This window comes from Ciconia boyciana, chromosome 4 (assembly GCF_034638445.1).
Source record: "Ciconia boyciana chromosome 4, ASM3463844v1, whole genome shotgun sequence".
Taxonomy (NCBI): Eukaryota; Metazoa; Chordata; class Aves; order Ciconiiformes; family Ciconiidae; genus Ciconia; species Ciconia boyciana.
The window spans coordinates 96,433,358-96,454,561 of record NC_132937.1 but is presented as its reverse complement, the minus strand read 5'-3'; the positions used below and the strand labels follow the sequence as shown (position 1 = coordinate 96,454,561).

Here is a 21,204-nt window from a genome sequence, read left to right as displayed (position 1 = left end):
AACAGTTAATAACAAATGTTAGAGGCTCATGGATTTGAAATACTGCAGAGAAGAAATACTGCCTGTGTTTTAGTCGAACAAAGGATGCTAATGTGATGGTGTTGTGGAAGAAGCTAATATAGTCCCAAGATATGTCAAGCCTGGTATCTTAAGGAGAAAAAGGAAAGTATTTGCATATTAGCATTTGTAATATTAGATACTACATTCAAATTACCTGAAATACTGGAGTCATCCACATTCAAGAAAGAGGATTTCTAGTTCAAGCAAGATCTACTATATGTAGCAGTAAAAATTAAAAAAAAAAAAAAAAAGTTCCAAGTTGAATATTAAATAAATGAAACCATAACAAAGCTGAAAAATATGATTAATTTTTCTGTGTGTTCACATTGTGGATGCATGGGGAAGAATGGTGAAGAAAACAACACGGACCAGTAACCACAAATGACAAGCTGGGAATTTTTTTAAGTAGCCTCAGTGGATTCCCAGGTTTATATATGCAACAGGTAAAAGATCTGAGGCATCCAACATAACATGTATACAATTCTAGAGAGAAATCAAACATTAAAATTTGCTTTGATAAATTTTACAGGCCTATATGGCTACCTGAAAGAATTTGTAAAAAAAGAACATTTATTAAAGTTTTCTGGAAAAATTGCTAGTGAATCACTTCATGTATTTCCTTATACGGTGCAATTGAATTACCATTTGGAATTCTACCAGGAATCTCATCAACCTCTTCAGAGTTTATCCCTCCTGGTTTTTTGGCTGCGTCATGAACATTGCTCAGATTATAGATCACATAAAACCAATCTCTTTGTTTTGCTAGAAATGGGGTAGTCAGAGCTATTACTTGAAGTGATCATTGCATTTTCTGGATCATCATCTGTTATTTCGTATTTATTTTTCTTCTTATAGATTTTTGTGTAATTATAGCTAAAAATAAACTTTGTGTGTGAAGTTGTATATATTATATATTATACTGGATTTGGTTTTATGTGTGTGGATATATATACACACACACACATACATATTTCTATTTTGGAGATCATATAACAGAAAGTATATATGCACAAAAAATAGAAATTTCCAGTATATTGGAATAGTGAAATAATTCTGCTAATGTCAGTAAAGCATTACTGAATTGCAAAATATGCTATCTACAGTCTGTCTTTCTGGGTCATACTCTGGGGTTTTACACCGGTAAGCCAATCTCCTAGTCAAATGATCTTTCTGGAGATGCTTTTGTAGATAAATGCTGACAACTGTGACCCAGGACTCCGTCATCTAGCCCATAGAGAAGAACACTAAGTTATTTGAAAGGATAATTCTGTTGAGTGTTAAAGAATTTTTATAATTATGATAAGGCTCTATACAACAGTCAAATTGCTTTGGTGTAGAGATCAAGGACACTGAGTTTTAATATGTGCTTTGCAGTAACTATTAATTTGTCAGCTGCAAAGTGTGTGCAGGCTGAGAGAGTTGGGGTTGTTTAGCCTAGAGAAGAGAAGGCTCCAAGGAGACTTTATAGCAGCCTTCCAGTACTTAAAGAGGGCCTACAGGAAAGATGGGGAGGAGTTCTTTATCAGGGAGGATGAAGGGTAATGGTTTTAAACTGAAAGAGGGTAGGTTTAGATTATATATTATAAAGAAATTCTGTACTGTGAGGGTGGTGAGACACTGGCCCAGGTTGCCCAGAGAAGCTGTGGATGCCCCATCCCTGGAAGTGCTCAAGGCCAGGCTGGATGGGGTTCTGAGCAACCTGGTCTAGTGGAAGGTGTCCCTGCCCACGGCAGGGCGGTTGGACTAGATGACCTGTAAAGGTCCCTTCCAACCCAAACCATTCTATGATTCTGTGATTCCATGGTGTGGTAAATGGGGGGGCATGGCAATGCAGCCCTGGAGTGCAGTGGTAAAAAGCTTTTGTTCTGTACTTCCTCTGGGTAGGGACATGCATATGGAGGTACCACCAATCTGGTGTCCGTGGGACGGTATCATGGGAGGAGTATGAAAACAGATGTGCTTTGAAGACTTAAGAGAAAAGTAATATATTACTTAAATCAGTAATTAGGAAATGCTACACAATGTAGATATTTGAATACTTCCGTTGTACCACTCTTTATACTCATTCAGCTAAGCATATGAAGAGTTATCAGAAAATTAAGGATGTGAACAATGTTTGTACTGACTGTAATCATTGAACTACACCTGTTCAGGAAAGTCAGCGCATTCTCCCACTACTATGGCACAGTTCACAAACTTTTAGGATTCATCTACTTTTGAGCTAGCTTTAGCACAGCTAGCATTAAAATGGTAACTTTTCTTTTTGTACCACCAGTATAATTGTGCACTATACCAGTTCCTATAGCTGGGCTTGTAAATATTCTTTTTTTCCATGAGAAGTTTAGTTATGTCATCGTACCTAATTACGTAATTACAAGTAGTAATTACACATTCTAATTACACCATTAGAGTTTTACACATATTTACAGTAATCATATAATTAAATACTGTTATGCTAATTATGTAAATTACTGATTGCTGTCTCAGAATTACCTCACAAAGCTCAAAGATTGCTAATCCACATCACAGAATATGTGAAATATCCTAGATCGAGAATAAAAAGGGCAAAAATACATCCTGCAGTCCGTTCTCCTGTCATTGCAAGCTTGTTCTCCAGGATGCATTTTCTAATAGTATAACTAGTTCAGTATATCCCAAATACCAATGCTTTGTAATAATGACTTGTCATGTTACTCATCAGCTTGAAGTAGTTTATGTCAGACTGTTTTTCCTAATGCTCCAACTAAGTTTTCTCTCTTTTTTTAATTCCAACATTTAATTCCACCATAATTAATTTATCTTAGCTAATCTCCTAAATAATTCCCTTCCATTTTATCTTACGTGTAGCACTTTCCAGGTGTGAGACAACTGTTGTATTACACCCAGGTCCTGCGAGCCTTGTGGGGCATCCACCCAAAATCCTTCTGAGTAGTCCCAAGTTATCCCAAGTTATTATTCTGCTAATAACTAGTGCAGCTGAAGTGAGAGGGAAAGGCTTGTCTGGAACTGAGTACTAAGATACCACTAAAACACCTAATGAGCTTGGAACCCTATTTGGATCGCCTTGACCATCTTCTGAGTCTCCTTCTGGCATGATTAGGTTTGGAGTTGCTTTCTAAGGGCTCAGCTGTGAAGTAAAGTTCTCAGAAGACATGGAGGTGATCTCCTAGCCACCTGATGCACTTCACGCCCCAACAAGGCTTCTGCTCTTTTGGGGCCTTCTTCTGTTTTATTTACACATCCTTCTCATTTTGAAGCACTGGCCTGACCTCTTTTTTTTTTTCTGGAGAGACTTAAATTCAGTACTCTTTCTTTCTTATTAGCTACTGCTATCTTTAGCCATTCAGGCGTAAATGATATTTAAACCAGCTGCTTCTCATTGCTGGAAAGCACAGGATGAGGCGAATTCAAAGTAATGTGGAGTGCAAGAGCACTGACAGCTTCAAAACATATTCAATTGTTCTGGAATAAGCTTATCAACCTGTTGAGAGATACTTCACTGAGCATCTGGTATTTACAAAATTTGCCTGCAGATGTTTAGTAAACACAGAATGGAAAAAGAGCACCTTTTCCCATCCTCTGAAAGCAAAAGCTAAACTATGTTAATTCCATATTACTTTCCAGATTTCTTAAGGCCTCAGCATTTCCTTGATGCAGCTGCATCTCCTTCTGTTCTTGCACTCTCTGAACCTATTTATTGCTTCTGTACTGAATTCAAGCTATCAGTTATGATTACCTCCGTTACAGCTTTCCTTAGTCTTGCAGTCTCTATAAATAAGTACTGCTTTCAAGACAGATTCTCCTGGGGTTGAAGTTTTTACTTTCTGGATCACAAAATTCTCTTGCAGGCAACAGGGAGCCACTTTCATCAGTGCCAGACTGTTTGCATTATTCAGTACGAATCTGTATTGTTAAAATCTCCCATGAGCAACATGGATTGTGAATTGCAATAATTTGTGAGGAGTTCCTCACAAATTTTTTATCACTTTTTTTTTTTATTTAGCAGATGGTACTATACAGTGGACACGTTAGAATTTCACCATTGTGCATTTTGGAGCTGTATTTTGCTGATTGCCAAGAGTTGCTGCCATTAAAGCATATGGCAAATTTTCTCGTGCTTTTTCTTTAAAGATATAGATCAAATTAGTCACTGTAAATATTTTTTTACATATACTATGGCCCCTTCACCTCCTTTTCTGTGTATTCAACATGCCCATATGTAGGAGGACTGCATTCAGAGCAAGTGCACCAATTTAGTTCATCTAGCATGTCAGAAATCGCGCTGAGCAGTGTACCTTCACGTTATTTTAATTTCTTTCCTGTGCTTTATGTTTTAGTACACTAATGTGTTTATACTGCACTTGGTCGTCTTCCACCTTCCTCTCTGTGGAAATCAAAGTGGCATTTTTTTACTTAAATGAAAATGCCCCTTCTTTCAGTGTCATTTTTACTTAAAAATTACCTAAAGGTCTGACAGATCTAGGCATAAAGAGACTTCCAAAACTTCTGCTTACATGCAGCCTTATACTCCCAGGCTAGGTGGTGTCATCCAATGTGTTCTGATGTGCTGTGATTTTAGAATTTTCTTTCTTTCAAAATTGTTCCCAGGAATACAGGACACCTGCAACTTGCATGATTTGTAGCGCAGGGGAAATAACTAGTTTCACCGTATTTTTTGAAGATACTATATTGCTTCTTTTGGTGTCTTCTGTATTTCACTTTTAAGTGTGTTTTCAAGGCAGTGTCCTCACTTGTTGGTACTTTTTGGCTTCAGGTGCTTGTCCTTTGAACTCCTCTGCTTGATGCTCACAGTCTTCGGTGAGTCTTGAGTACCTCTGTCTTCCCCAGCTCCAGCTCTTACCAGCCCTGGCTCAGCAGGGTTCAGAGTTCAGAAAGCCTCCATGCTTAGGTTCAGAAAAACCCTATGCAAAAAAAAGTCACAGCATGAGTGCATAAAAAATTCACAGGCAAAATAAAACAATTCATTAAAGAGTTAAAAGCTATGTTTTCAGAAGGAAGCTTTACATCTGGCTAAAATTTGTCTTCCAAGAAGTCTGTGTTTTCAAAAAGTGGATAGGAATCAGTACTTAACCATTTTCTTAGATTAATAAACCTGGTAACAGGCTTTCTGGTGAATTCAGCTCATGAAAATGCCCTGTTAAAATTAAGCTGCTAAGCACTGGACTATTGTTGAATGGTAGACATAATCCCATTACAACCATATCTCATTTCCTGATTACCTGCTGGGGAAACCAGGTTTTAAGGCATGAGATTTTTTATGCACCTCCAGTTGGCAATATTTTGTGGCTTAAAGCTTGTAGTGAGCCACTGTGAAACACTTTAGTTGACAGGAATCAACATGGACTTGAGTTCCCTAAATTACTGATTACTATTAAAATCTCTTTGAATTAGATTTAGGAGAACCTAACTTTCCTTACAGCTCAAACTATCAGTTTGACTAATTCTATGAATAATCCAATATGAAGTTTGGTTTTAAGCATATTCTTGATTGTTTTGAATATCTGACACTTTTATGATCTGAAATACTGGTGTTATATAAAATGTAGCAAATTTCTGTAAAACAAAACTGGCCAAACATACTAATTTTTCTTCTGTGTTCTTGAAATTGCCCTGTAGTTCAAGATGTCAATAATTTATGTTGTTATCTACCAACCTTTCATGTTTCATCAGTTGATTCAGGTTTTCAACTTTCATTAGGAAAAAAAATTAACTATAGAAGGAATTGTAGTTTCTAGAAATACAGACTGCTATATTTAAATTAAGGGCATTGTAATAATCTGCAAAAGAAGATACGCATTCATTGGTACAAATGTAATTTACTCTTTTATATGGGAGTTTTTGTTCCATTTTCATTCATCTTGCCACTATGTACTGGAGATTCTATTAAGGCACATGCTAAACCTGAGAGAATTCTGGATGACCTGTAGATTATGACCTTAAACTGAATCAAGACAGGTTTCCTGTCCTTTCTCGTTCCAATTTATTAAATAGGTAAGCTATTGTAATTGCCTTCAAATTACAGAAATTTCCAAACAGATTTTCTATTTTTGTGAGGGAACTGGGACAAAAAGCCCCTACCCTTGTTTTTCATTGCATTGTATTGTAAAGTAACAATTCCTTGAAAACTGACATAAACCAGCCCTGCTGCTGCCTGAAGGAGCCCTGCTTCGGATTCTTCTTTGCTTGTCTTGCTGCTTTTGTTGCTGCTCATTCTGGGCTGCCATTTTACCCATTTGCATTTTTGTCCCAGAAAAAAAACAGGAAATGAAAACAGTAATTAATGAACCAGATCAGTTCTTTGATCTGGTGAACTTCATGGCCACACAAATACTGGGCTGGTACAAAGGAATGGCAGGGGACAGAGCCTGGGCATTAAATCAAGACTTAACACCAGTTAAAAATGTTAATCAAGCCACAGTCTAATCAAGAGAGTAGAAACTGTTCTTTAATTCATGTTTAAGGCAAAGGTAAGAATTTCTTTTAATTTTTTTATTTTTCTTGGTTTGTTTCTCTTCAAAGACCATAACATTTAAAAGCTAGAATTGTCAGTTCATTTGCCAAGGATACAACAAATAAAAATTCAGTAAATATATACATTCCTGTTTGACATTATTTAGATGGCAAGTTTAGGACTTGCATGGAAAAATTAAGGGGATTTTATAGGTCTGTGTATGTGTGTGTGTGTAGGTATATGTATACACAAATATTACCCTTAGAGAAATTAATTCATTTTTTTAAATGTACTCAGGGTAGTTAACTTACCATTCATATGATGTCCTTGCTGGTTTAGGGAATAATGTGTGGTTAATCTCAGACAAAAGGAAGAATGGAAAAAATTTTGTGTCTAAAATAAATGTATCAATTTAATATAAAGGTAATAGTAATACTTGATTTATGACCTCCCTGGATTACAGAAGTATTTTAGAACAGAAACATATTAGAAAGACATTTTGAAAGTGCAAGAGGGAAAACTTTTTACTTGTTAAATATGACTTTAACCCATGTAATTCAACTCAATCTAGGTAATTTGTCATTTTTTGAACATGCTATAAGAATAAAAACAGAAATTATTTAAGAGGTTAAATAAATGCTGAAAGACAGGCTAAATGTATCAGTAGTAAGGGTGACGCTTTATATACATTTTTAACTATTTCAGCTAATCATGGACAGAACACAATTTGTATAGTTGCATTGGACAAAACCCATCTTGAATCTCTTGCTGAAACTAATGAGGTTTACTAAGGCTACGCTGTTCTGGGATTATTGTCTGGCTAGCATTTCTGTGTAGTGTATTGGTATGAAAGTGCAAAGAGGCAGAGAATGTTATAGAAATGACAGAACACATTGTTAACATTGTAATGTTCTCCCAGGCATTTCAATGACTCAGTGAGAAATACTAATCAAACTCTAACGTTTCTAATACTGAGTCTTCAAACAACAAAGCACACTCTGGCCCTTCCACTGCAGACCTTCTTTGTCCAGGCATCCTGTGTAAGATGCAAAGGTGTGCAAAATTAGGCTCAACAGATCAGAATTGTAGTTCTTGCAGTCAACACAATAGGAAAATGAGACTGATTTCTCAGTGTTTGATGTTGAAACAAAGTCCTCAGCCCTATGCCTTTGGGTACATTTTCATCTTGCTGAAGTTGTACTGTACAGCAATGTCTCCCTTTGAAAATTCATTTCTCAATATCTTACTTTGATTAGGCAGTAGAGGATACAATCTTTACTCAGACACCTGACAAAAACTCATTGTAAAATATTCAGACAAGCCCTTAGGACCCAACAGGCATATTTTACACATTTAATCATTTCCTTACTCTACAGCTTGACTTTGTAACATCTCATTTTAGCTTGAGCCACTTTGTTGTGACTTTCTGGCCATGTTTTCTTATTTAAACCTACTGATCTGCACTTGCACTATTCTCAGGCACTGTGTCATTCTTGACTCATGGTGCCCCTCAACTACCCTCAGTAAAGAGGGAAAAAGGTTGCATTGGGTCAGGGATTCCTTCTCCTACCTGTCTTCCACCTGTCTGTTCTTCCTACTGAGGGAGCAATACAACCCTACCTTTTCAATTACATAGAATCACAGACATTCCCAAAAAGTAGAGGAGAAAAAATACTTATCTTATAAATATAATCCACTGTTCCTGTGTTGGAAGAACTTTTATGTGCGTTTTTATGCATGAGAATGCATATTTCAGCATTTCTAAGCCTTAAAAGAAAAATTACAGCACAACGTTATTCTCAAAGTAGCCTCTATAGCTCTTAAGTTCCTGGTCTGGTCAATAATGCACATTCTTTTTTTATGTCCTCACAGAAATGAAAAATAATTTGCAGGTAAGGAATTGGTACTATAAAAGAAATAAAAGCCAGACTGTAGCCAGTAGGAGCAAGCTGAAAACAAATCACTGGTTATTATGACCAAAAAACCCCCTTAAAAGTATGGAAAAACACCTTCAATAAAAGTACTAATGATTATAAATATATGAAAAGAACAATTTACAGCTGCAGTAGGCTCAAGAAAGTTCCCAATAGCCAAGTCACAGAACCATTTTTTTCTGTTTCTGGTACTAATCCAATTGGAAAATACCTTATTTCAAGGTTTAGTATTTATAAGATATAGGCCATTTATTTCAAAGTAGATTAATCATGGAGGGTGGCTTGCCATCTGAGTCAGCCTGGTCTAGTCTGCTGCTGCCCTTTGGTGGACACAGGAATGAGCAATGAGAGGAAAATCATGTTTAGAGCCATACAAAGTCCTCATAATGAAACTGCCTTGAGGTTTGCAGTAGTTAACAAACCGGGCACAGGGTACAATTACAGGTGAGTATGGCGTAAACCTTGCAAAAGTTGGAGGTTTGAAAGTTGATTCACATTTTGGAGATTCATTTGGAGTTGGAATTCAAGCCAAGCTGTGAAAGATGAAAATCTGTGTGAAGTAAAGAGAAAATGGAACAAAACATGGTTACATGAGCCCTAAATGAACTAAAATCTCCAGGCTCGGCACAGCTTCCACCTGCAGTTTTCAGAAGGAGAAGGACATGTGTTCAGTGATCAACTTCCTGCTGAGGCAAGATTCACAGCTCCTGCTGCTGTGGACAGACGGCTAGTCCAGCAAAGCTCCTGTTCCAGGCATTGGTGCAGTGATGTGTAAGATACGTAGGAGGGGAATGAGCGATGCTAGTAGGTTACATCTATTTTCGTCCCTGACCACCACCACGCTCACGTGTTGCATTCTATTAGATGATCTGAGGACTTACAAGACAAGAAATTCAGGCTGTCTCCAGGGTCTTATCGTTGGTTGTGTTGGAAGGCAAAGCAGCGTGTCATTCATCACAACTTAGTCTGCTTTCTAACCTCTTCACGGTTCAGCACGGGAATGGCAGTCCTTCATTGCCTGTCAGATCAGAGGCAAATGGCATGCCTCCGTGGCTGCAGGCAGCTGCACAGGCACTGGCCATCAGCCCAAGAGCCGCCCCATGTGGATGCACCTTCGCAGCTTGGAGGATCAGCAGCCACGGTGTTACTCACTCAAGGCTGTCAGTGCTTCAAAATAAATGAGGAGATGAACAGATATGAAAAATTCTACAGCACGGCAATTCTGAGAGAGAAAGGCTTTGTGTGTTTCTGTCATGGTGTACGTAAATTGGGACTCAGGAGCGCGAGTGAGTTTTCAGATTGAAGTAGAGTTAAAACTTTAAAAATTCACAAGTACCATAAAAGATCATTACTTTGCTGAAAAAGGCTGATGCAATTACTCTTAGCTCAAACCCTTTTCCTTTGTGTCAGTGATATTTTTTAATACTAATTCTAAATGTAATTTGGCCAGCTCTTGATTTGGTGTAGTTACTTAGAAATTTTATTTACAGAAAAGAGTGACACAAAACTTTTACTCTTTAAAACTGGTGGACAGATTAATATCCATTACTGACCCAGCAAAATCTGTTTGATAGAGCTCACCCATAAATATGATTTTCCGTTGTTGGCAAATCTGTACAGTTGATGGTACCATTGCATGCCTTCACTGAAGATCAGTTTCAGTATGTAGTTTGTAATGTTGTAGTTATTGTTATTCTAATAATATCATTCCCATTTATGCTCCTGTTGCTGAAACCTAATTTCATAATTACTCTGTTCCTATTTTTATGCAATTCACTTTTACCTGTCCCATGTTTTGAAATTTCATCCTAGGCGTAGCATAAAAAGTAACCATGTTGTAACTCATTACATCAAAGTGAGAAAAAATCAAATATTGCTGGGAAAAATATTCCCTAGTATTCTTTTAACTTTGAAAGTAAATTTGAATGCTTATATCCACTGTCTGCAAATATGATTCTTTCTTTTTCTTCAATGTTTCTAAAAAGTGTCCTTTGCCTTCTGGATAGCAGTAAAACATCTGTACAGGAAGCTGAATATTGATTTTACTGCGATTACTGAAACCGATTACTGAAACCTCTTCCTCTTCTTTTTCTTACCTCCTGGTCCTTCCACAATTTTTTTCACAATACCTTTAACTTTTCCATCAGGTGCGAATTTGAGTGAGTATTGAGTTTTGTTCATTTTTAGACATAGGAATTTTTTTCCTTGATAAAAAGTGTCAGGTGGAAAATCTTCAAGAATTAAATTCTTTTCCCAAAACACATGATGGAATCCCTTCATCCTCTTCTCATCTCTGCTGAAGGTGGTGGTGGGTCTCCCACTGAGTCCTCTGCAGGCAAGATGGGGCACGAGTTAGATGATGTGCTTTAAAAGCTGTGCTTTAGTCTCAGACATACAAATATAACTGCTGGGAGTAAATATGATTTATTAATGAAGTGTAGTGTGTTTGTCCCCTTCACCTAAGAAGTTAAATCTCTCTAGCATTAATTGCACATTGATTTGAAGATTGAAACACTAAGTTTTTGATGCTGTTCATTATTAATATTTAGTGATGGAGAATCCTAATTTCAGACACCGTAATATACTTTAAAAGTGGGGTTTGATTCAATATAGAAAGCCTAATTGGCAGTCCTCATCTATCCCAGTGACATCTGTGTCACCTTTGCTATGTCTGCAAAGTGCAAGGAGAAGTAGACCCCAAGGAATTCACAAAGACAGGTTACTCTGTAGGGAGTTGCATAAGTTAGCCAGTATGAAAAGTTGAGGAAAAGTGTAATTTTTGTGAACAGCAAAAACTGCACCAGCCCGCAGTGCCCATGTGTAAGGGATGTAATGCAGAAGAGTGTTTCTTCATGGGAAAGCAGAGATGTCACCGTGCTGTTTTGTGACCCAAGAAGGGACCTGAGGAAAAGCAAATTCTGGTCTCTGATGTAATTGGTATTTTTTATGCATGGTGGAGCACCTTCAGAAGACAGTGTGAGAATCGCAACCCATAATTCCCAGTATGTCAGGGGCTGGGGTATGAATAACATGTTTGCAAATTTGATCAGATAAGGAAGGAATTTGGTTCTCTTAGAAGTAGGTACTAGTCTTGTTCACTTAAACTTCACAGCTCCTGAAAGACATATAAACCTTCAACTCAAGCTACTCCATTTTCCAAACTGTAGTTTATTCTTATTTGTGTTGTTAGATGCAAATGCATGCTTGCTGAAGAGATACTGTAGTTAAGTGCACACATTTCCTCCTTCTTGTGAGTTTTGCATTTAGCGCTGAGATTAGGTCCTCTTGCTCAAGACAAGAAGTTGAGAAACAAATTCCCCTGCTCTGTCAATCCTACTGCAGTTAAGTTAGCAGGTCAGCATCCAACATTGCAATATTGTGGTCCATGTTAAGCCAAAAGGATTTTAAGTCACAAAAAATTTTACATAGGGAGACTTAGACAAGAAAGGCATTAAGATGTTTCCAGGGTCATGTGAGCTTTTTGCACTGGCACTGAGGGCATACGATGAATAGGTTATTGGGAATTTAAACTGAGATGTGTAAATTTTTATAGCATAGTGTTAAAGTTATTTGATAAGTCATTATGGATAAATAATAGCATAGTTTAGTGCTATTGCTACTTTATTGAATGAAAAGAATCAAACAACTTGGCTGTGGTAATTGCATTATAATTTTATCATGTGCAACTTTGGCATTTCTTAATACAGACATTGTCAGCACAGTGGAGTCTCCTGGCTCTTACTCAGCCATCAGAGTCTAATGCATCAAGATGAAGTTGTAAACAGAGTTGTACTCATTTATGTATTACTGACAGGCAACGTCCCATTTCCCTTTTGTTATAGCATTTAGTGACTAGTTCTTTTCACGTAGTGTCGTGGTTTCAACCCAGCCGGCAACTAAGCCCCCCACAGCTGCTCGCTGACTCCCCCTCGGCAGGATGGGGGAGAGAATCAGAAGAGTAAAAGTGAGAAAACTCATGGGTTGAGATAAAGACAGGTTAATAGGGAAAGCAAAAGCCACACATGCAAGCAAAGCAAAACAAGGAATTCATTCACTGCTTCCCATGGGCAGGCAGGTGTTCAGCCATCTCCAGGAAAGCAGGGCTCTATCACGCCTCACGGTGACTTGGGAAGACAAACGCCATCACTCCAAATGTCCCCCCGCTTCCTTCTTCTTCCCCAGCTCTATATGCTGAGCATGATGTCCTATGGTATGGAATAGCCCTTTGGTTAGTTGGGGTCAGCTGTCCCAGCCGTGTCCCCTCCCAGCTTCTCGTGCCCCCCAGCCTCCTCGCTGGTGGGGTGGGGTGAGGAGCAGAAAAGGCCTTGGCTCTGTGTAAGCACTGCTCAGCAGGAACTAAAACATCCCTCTGTTATCAATACTGTTTCCAGCACAAATCCAAAACACAGCCCCATGCTAGCTACTGTGAAGAAAATTAACTCTATCCCAGCCAAAACCAGCACACATAGTCATAAGTGAAAGTTACTAAGTCCATCTATATCTGTTCAAATGTCTAGTCATTTTGTAAATAAGGTGAGAGAATTTTAACCACAATAAATGCAAATATTTATTTATGCTTTATTTATGAAAGGAAAATGCTAAAATATTTGGATTTTGGTGACTGGATGATATTCTCTAATATCTTCCAGCTTTTCTCTAAACAGCTGGAATAAAAAAGTCACAGCTATCTAGTGGCTTCATTGACCATGTTTATTTTGGAGGAATTTCAGGAAAGGGGATATTATTTCTTAGTTTTTCAGCTTAGAAATATGACTGTCTTCTTGGCAATCCCCTAACAAACTATTTTTTTCTGTATAATATTAAATTATTGGATAATTAGGTTTCCTACAGAATACCAAGTAAAGAGCCTATAAACAGTATTAAAAGCAGATGCCTTCTGAAATAGTAGCTTTTTAAAGTCTAGTTTCTATTCTTAATTGAACTGCTATACTTATTCATTATGTATGCAGTGTGTTTTCTTGGGGAGTTGTTTTAAATAGACTATTTACATGAATAACATAACAGATTCTTAGCTAAATTTCACTCCCATTTTATTGGTAATTTCTTAAGAACATAAAAAACCCCATCATATTGGGTCCGTTAGTTCAACAATCTGTTTGCCTTACCATTATATCTCTGACTATGCCAATGACAAACATTTTAAGGAGAGAATGCAAGCTTGGGCAGTTTCTGTCATTTGTTCCCCTTGCATCTTCTCCAGGTCTACAGTTCCTGTAGGAATATTAGAGATTACACCCCTGGTCAGTCTCTTTAGTGTCATCTGTCCACCTATTATGCCTGAATTTGTCAAATTTCTTTTTGAACCTGTTGATCCTTTATCTGCCTCTAGAAGGCTCCAGAAGATCACTACCCACTGTGCAAAGTACTTTCTTTTACATGTGTTAAGCTGATTTCCTGTAAATTTCAGTGAGTGCTCCCTGTTTTCAGTAATGTAGATGTGATGAACAGTACTGTATTCATCTTGCCTATGTTTATGTAAAGTTAAGTCATATCCCTCCTCGGCCTTTTCCTCTCCAACTTGAAAAATTCTAGGGTTTTATTCCTTTTCCTATGATATCTGCTTTTTCCCTTTAATCATTTGAACTGCCATTCTCTATACTTTCTTTAGCTCTACCCTTTCTTGGGACACAGAGACCTGAACTGTACATAATATGTGATCACACCAGAGTTTCATATACCTGTAAAATAATACTCTATGTCTTGTTCTCAATGCCTAACTTTTTATTGGCTTTTTTGGCTGTCACTGCATTTTGAGCCAATGACTTCAGAGAACTGATGATGATGACTCTGAGATCTCTATTTGCAGTTGTAATGGCCATTTCCAAGTTCAATATTGTGTAGGCACGTTTTAGTTTTTTTTCATAGATGCAGTATCTTCCATTTGTTTCACCCTTTTGACCACTCATTCAATTTTCTGTGTCCTTCTGGAGCTGCTCATCATCAGAGTGGCATTTGATCAAGAGAGCTTAGTAGCTTCAAAGTGGACAATTTCCCCATTCATACTTTCCCCCAGGTCACTGATGAGTAAAACTGACTCCAGCAATGATCCTCGGGGGATCCCACTGCTGACATTTCATCCTGAAAAGCCATTTCCTGTTCTTTAATTAGATTTCTGTCTATAGCAGGGCCTTTTCCCCGCTCCCTGGCAAGAGCCTTTCATGTGGAACCTTATCAAATGCTTTCTGAAAATCCAAGTATGCTGTTTCCACTGCATTTCCTTTATCACTACGCATATTGTCACCATTAAAGAACTTCATCAGGTGAGGCAGGACTGCCATTTTCAGAAGTCATGTTGGCTCTTTTCCAACAGATTGTCTTTATGCAGGTACTTTGTGATCTTAATTACAGACTCAGCAGCTTACAAGATGTCGAAGTAGACTCACCTGCCTGTAGTTCCCACAGTGCACCCTAGAGCTGTTTTTTGTAGATGGAGTGGAGCACTGATCTATTGGTGCAGCTCTGTAGTCCCTAAATCTAGCTTTTTCATCTAGGCACAATTCCTAAAAACACTTCCTCATGAAATCGCATTACCACTGGAAAAAGCAAGTCATTATTAGGTGCCAAAAGAACTCAAAAATCCTTTTGCTTCCATTTTTTAAATCCTCAGACTAGCTAAGAGTTGCCTAACTTTATTTTCAGTCTGTGTCCTCAGCACAGAGCTTGTAGAGCAAGTAAAGGCCAAAAGTTAATTTTACAACCTTACAATAAAAGTATGAAGAGAGGATTTGGTAATGGAGGCGCATGATACTCACTTAGCAGTAATGGCACTGTTGAGAAGTAGAATGCAACATCCAATTTCTTTCTGTTTGATTCGTTCTGATAGCCATTGCTTACACACATGAACCGTGTTGACCAGTATGGTAACAGAATAATGCGCTGCTATTGACCGAGATGCTACGTCAGCATAAAAAGCATTTAATCTCTTTGGACATATCAGCAAATAGGTAGCAATTCTTCCCATTACTGTTTGAAAAGCTGTCTTCTGTTTCATGGAACATAACTAATCACTTCATTTTCGTGTCACCTCCTAGAGACTTGTAGCTTAACACAACATCATTTGAAAAGTTTGCTTGTCTGGAAGTGTCTGTGTGCTCATTAGCTGCTGCTGATGCAAATTGGTAAAGATGTCGCCGTTGACATACAGTATTTTATGTGAAGGCATGAAACAAGATTAATCATATTCTTCACCTCAGTGCTGGAATACCACACTGGCTACTAACATACTTGGAATCACACTTCAGAAATCAGAGTAATAATAATTAAAATGTTAATAGGTCAAGAAAATGCATTTTGTTTTGTTTTAAATTTGTGAAGCAAACTTATAGAGATAAATGCTTTCTGTTAATCAGATATCAGAGCTGAATGGCTTTATAAACTGACAAGGGCCAGGCAAAAATGTGCTATTCCATTGTGTAGTTAGGAGTCACCTGGAAGTAATAAACCCTGTGACTTTAAGTTTGTTATCTAGTAATAGATAAAAACTATCTGAAATTATCATTGACATTTTGTGTTCTCCAAGTCTATTGAAATGCAAAATAAAATGGGGGTTTGTAAATTCTATTTGGTGGTTTCATTTTGCATTGTGATAGACTAGAAAGAGAAACACACAGTCTGGTACCTTGTCTCAGTGGAAGTGCTGATTAAATTCCTTCAATAGGAACGAAAACATTGATTTGGTCTTGCCTGTAGGATTAGTCTTCAGAACAACAATTAACATGAGTTGCTACAACCAAGTTACTCAGTATCACTCAGATCAGAACACTGGATTGTGGAAAAAACACTTGAGCTACATGGAGTAGGCAAACAATTTGATTAGCTGCAGAATGATTGAAACAGCCAATAGCTAAAATGTGCAAACTTGAGCTTGTGGTCTGCAGCAGTATCCCCCCTGTGTTATGCTCACCAGCAATCTTCAAACTCCCATCCATATGATGAGAGATTGAATAGCTCAAGTCCAAAGCACTGCTTCAACTTGAGCTAGAGATTTTTAGGTATGGGTAAAGGTCTGATTAGCAAAACCACTTTTATAGCTAATGTGTATGCGGTAGTATACCACCCCTTTTGGGCAAAAGTGATTTTAATATTCATATTAGAGATCTGCAGAGTTTGAAAATTTAAAAACTCAGTGTTCCATTACACAGCTCTTGCACAAGTTAGGATTCATTCCAAGTGAAAATCTGCCTTTGTGTGGGAGGGACTGTAGAGGGCTTAGGCTTTGCTTGCATTTAAAAGTGATGTTTTGAGAGACGACATAAGAAGTAATAGCTGCTAGTGGGGGAAAAACAACCTGTCATTAACTTGAGAGCAGATGAGATGGCAGTAAGAATGTGCTTGAAAAAAAAAAGGAGGCCAATACATTCAAAAAATGGGTACGTAGGAATATACCTACTGTGTCTGTGTAATCTCCAGCTGTACACTGTACACTGTAATCAGTGCTCTTGGACTACTGAAGCCAAACCATGAGACAATTAATCAGATAATGAGCTGGGATATGTGACTGTCCTTCACAATACCTCCACAAAATATGTTTGCTCTGTGCAAGTATGACTGAAGCAAACTGAATGTAAAAAGCTAGAGTGCTTCCAGTAACTTAAGATTTTAGCTCTTCTTCAGTCTGTCATAGTGTGCATTTACACATATGGTCTGCATACATAAGCAAAGACAGCATCTTCTGGAAAATGAAAAAATCTCCTTAGGCTTCTACCTTCTCCTGGAAATTGAGATGTAATTCCTACAATTAGAAATTCTTCTATTTTTTAAAATACACTGATTATCCATGCAGCTAACAGCAAAAATTTAATTTGGTATAGGAAAACAGACAGAACTTTTGTGTGTCAGGTATCATTCTAACAGACTGACTGACTGGGACTGAAATATATTCATACTTATTTTTATCAGAAAAATGTGGACTCCAGATACATTCTTATAGTGTTCTGCCTAAGAATGGCTTCCAAGAAGAAAAAAGTGCTAAATCAATGAACAAATTATTAATATTAATATTAATATTAATATTATTTCATGTAGCACTGTATAATACTGGATAAAGTGAAGTACTTCAGGGACAAAACCTCACATATCGTAAATCAATAACACTCTAAAGTCAACAGAAAAATGTCAGATTATTCCTGCTCAGGAAGGGCTCTTCTGTGTTGGTTTGCCACCAGGATTTACCAGTCTGTGAGCATTGATCTGAAAAGAACCTGGAGTTACAACTATTCGAAATCAGAGAGTCACAGAAAGGTTGAGGTTGGCAGGGTCCTGTGGAGCTCATCTAGTCAAGCAGGGCCATCTAGAGCCAGTTGCCCTGGACTATGTCCACTCAGGTCTTTAGTATCTCCATAGATGGGGCTCCACAACCTCACTGGACAACCTGTTCCAGTCTTTAACCGTTCTCACAGTAAAAGAAAAAAAACACAATCCAAAAATTTTTTCTTGCATTCAGATGGAATTTCCCATGTTTTAATTTGTTCCCATTGCCTCTTGTCCTGTCAGTGGGCACCACTGAAGAGAGTCTGGCTCCTTTGTCTTCATTCCCTCTCATCAGACATTAATACACACTGACAAGATCCCCCTGAGCCTTCTCTTCTGCAGGCTGAGCAGTCCCAGCTCTCTCAGCATCTCCTTGTAGGTCAGATGCTCCAGTCCCTTAGTCATCATAGCCCTGCGCTGGACTCACTCCAGTAAGTCCATGTCTTTTTAATAGTGGGAAGCCCAGCACTGGATGCAGCATTCCAGATGTGTCTCCCCAGTGCTGAGTAGAGAGGAAGGATCACCTGCCTCAACCTGCTGGCAATGCTCTGCCTAATACAGCCCAGGAGGCTGTTGGCCTTCTTTGCCATGAGGGTGCTTTGCTGTCCCACGGTCAGCTTGTCCACCAGGACCCCCAGGTCCTTCTCTGCCAAGCTGCTTTCCAGCTGGTCGGCTTGCCAGCGTGTACTGGTGCATGGGGCTGTTCCTCCCCAGGGGCAGAGGCAGGACTTTGCACTTCCCTTTGCTGAACTTCATGAGGTTCCTGTTCAGCCCATTTCTGCAGCCTGTTGAGGTCCCTCTGGATGGCCGCACACCCATCTGGTGTATCAGCCACTCCTCCCAGTTTTGTATCATCTGCCAAGTTGGTGATGGTGTACCCTGTCCTGGTGTCTGGGTCATTAATGGAGAGGTTGAACAGTGTTGGCCCCATTATTGACCCCTGGGATGCACCACCAGTGACATTAGACATAATACAGACAGAATGAGGAGTCACTTGGTATTTTTAATGCAAATAGCTTTCTGAGGTTTGATGTGGGTATTTCAGCTTGAATCACTTGGTAATTCCAATTCCAAGGTCACATCAACCTTCTCGTGATCATCTTTTTCAATAGAAAAATCAAAGTCTGGAAAGTTGTTTATGTGCTGTTATGCTCACCTATTCCTTCACATCTGTTTTTAAAAGACTTTTTTCTGTAAAGCCCAAGTATGTTAACTGCCTACTAAATCTACTGCCTACTAAATCTAGCTTTGCAGAAAAGCATATCATCATATATTTTTAAAGTAATGTCTCTGCAGTGTTTTTAAAACTCATCTGATTCATTTCACTTAATTTTAGCCTCTTAAACCTAGGCACTAAGTTGAAGGTGGAGCTCTAGGCTTGTTCCTTGGTCAGTAGAAACAGAAAAGACAATTACATGTCTTAAACACTTTCTTAGTAGATAATGTCATAATGGAAATCGTGGTTTGGAGTTGCTTGTTTCTTCCCACAGATGACAGAAGGAGCCTAAGCAGCTAGTTCAGGGTACATATGTAACTTTTAGATGGCTGAAGCTGGATCACATGAATTGTATCCGTTATGTTTGCTTTGTTTGGTTAGCTATTTTTAAATATAAACATGTTGGAATAATGTTGTCTTTATGGTGAAAAGAGATGTTGATAAGGAAAAATAAGGGAATAAGAAAAAAAAAGTATATATACAGATTTGATTTATGTTTAAAATACACCATGGCGTCACAAATATTATGTTTCATTTTACTACACTGCTGTAGTAATGAAAGACTTACTTTACCGCACATATACAAAGATAGCTTTTGGAATCTTCATTCTCACTTTTTTCCCATCCTAATAAAAGTCCACGACCTTTAAATTAATTCTGTATTTTTAACAGGGCTTCAAGCCCTGATCTTTAAAGCTGCTTTACATGAATAAAAGGTTATACTTACATCAGATGGCTTCCAGGAACAAGATCTAAATGCCAATATCTGAATTTCCAGTTATTAAAAAGTTAGACGTGTTATAGAAGAAGATGGAAACAGCTTAGAGGCCATAGGAACTGTTGTTTCTGGGTAGTCAGATTTAAATAACAGTCATTTCCATGCACTTTGTGTTCAGTACTGTGGATATAGCTCATATTTAGCATATCAGTTCAGCAGTATATTGTAGGATATTGCCATCTTTTTACTTCTTTCTGAAGAACATGTATTCCATTGTAATGTAGAATTCATATTACTGCCGCTAGTGGTTTTTAAACAATTTCAATGAATACATCTTGTAACGAGTAATATTGTCATTTCTAGGAACAGTTGCCGTTCTGATGGGGAAAAAAAAAACAACCACAAAGGCAGAAAGAATGTCTCTAGGCAGCAAAATGAGATTTGCCACTTGAAAAGCACATACTCTTCTGGCAAATGAACATTCTCATTGTCAGGCTGGCTTGCAGGAATGCTAATTGCATTGATGTTGTAATCCCAGTGATTTCCATTGTAGACCTGCTAGAAAAATGCAGATTGTCTTTCAGTGTAACTATATCTTGTCTTTACAGTTTTACTTTCAGGAGAACGTTTGGGTTTGGTTTTTTTTCAAAGCTGCTTTTTGGAACAGGCAGATTTTGAGAGGAAGCAGTCATTAAGCACATAGATACATAAGTCATGAGCTGCCTTCAAATTAGCAGGAGTTGGTTAGCACTTTAAAAAAAAACGTAGTATCAGCATCTGATTCCTGTAACTAGTTCAGAGAATCAGGCAGAGCTTCAAAACAGTGAGCTCGTCAGAATCCAGGTATTACACCTCTCCTGATAGGATTTAACAAAAGTTATAAAGGAAATCAGTGAGATTTCCTGTTCACTTAGCACCTCTGAAATCAGCATCCCCACCAGCCAGCTCGACTGTGAGCGTGCACTTGTGTCAGCGAGTCACTGCAGTTGAGAGGCGGAATATGAGCTTCCCAAGTGGTGAATCCCATTTTGCAGCACTGCTGTGAATATTCTTTAGCTTGCACTTTTTTTCCTGGGAGTGCTGGCAATTCCTGGAAATTGTAATATTACCAGTTTAAGATATATTCATCCACTCTATTTAAAAATTACTAGTTTTTCTAGTACAAATGTTGCTCTGCAGCAGAAAAAAAACATGTCCTTTGGAATGAACTTGGGGAGAAGAAAGGATATGCTACAATATAATGCATTTGCCACGTAGGTAAGGTTTTTGTCTGTGTTGCATGCTCCATAGACAAAAAAATCCCAAATGAATGTAAATAGAAAACCAAGGAACTCTGAAAGAAGTTGTCTGTAGCTATCTTGAAATGAGGCTGAACTTCTTCAGAATACTGTGTCTCATTAGCACATGACCTAACATAGCTGAAAAGCTGCTGAGTTTTCTTGTATTCTTTGAAGAAATATTTCTATCAATACCCGAGGAAGGGAGAAGTGCATGGATCGGACAGGGTTCAGCAGCAGCAAATAAAAAGGATTAT

At 38.1% G+C, this 21,204-nt stretch overlaps 1 protein-coding gene across 2 annotated transcripts in view; it reads left to right on the top strand.

The window, feature by feature from the left end:
• The window catches only part of EDIL3 (EGF like repeats and discoidin domains 3), a 260,857-nt gene that overhangs the window by 155,389 nt on the left and 84,264 nt on the right, over window positions 1–21,204 (top strand). The window lies entirely within an intron of this gene.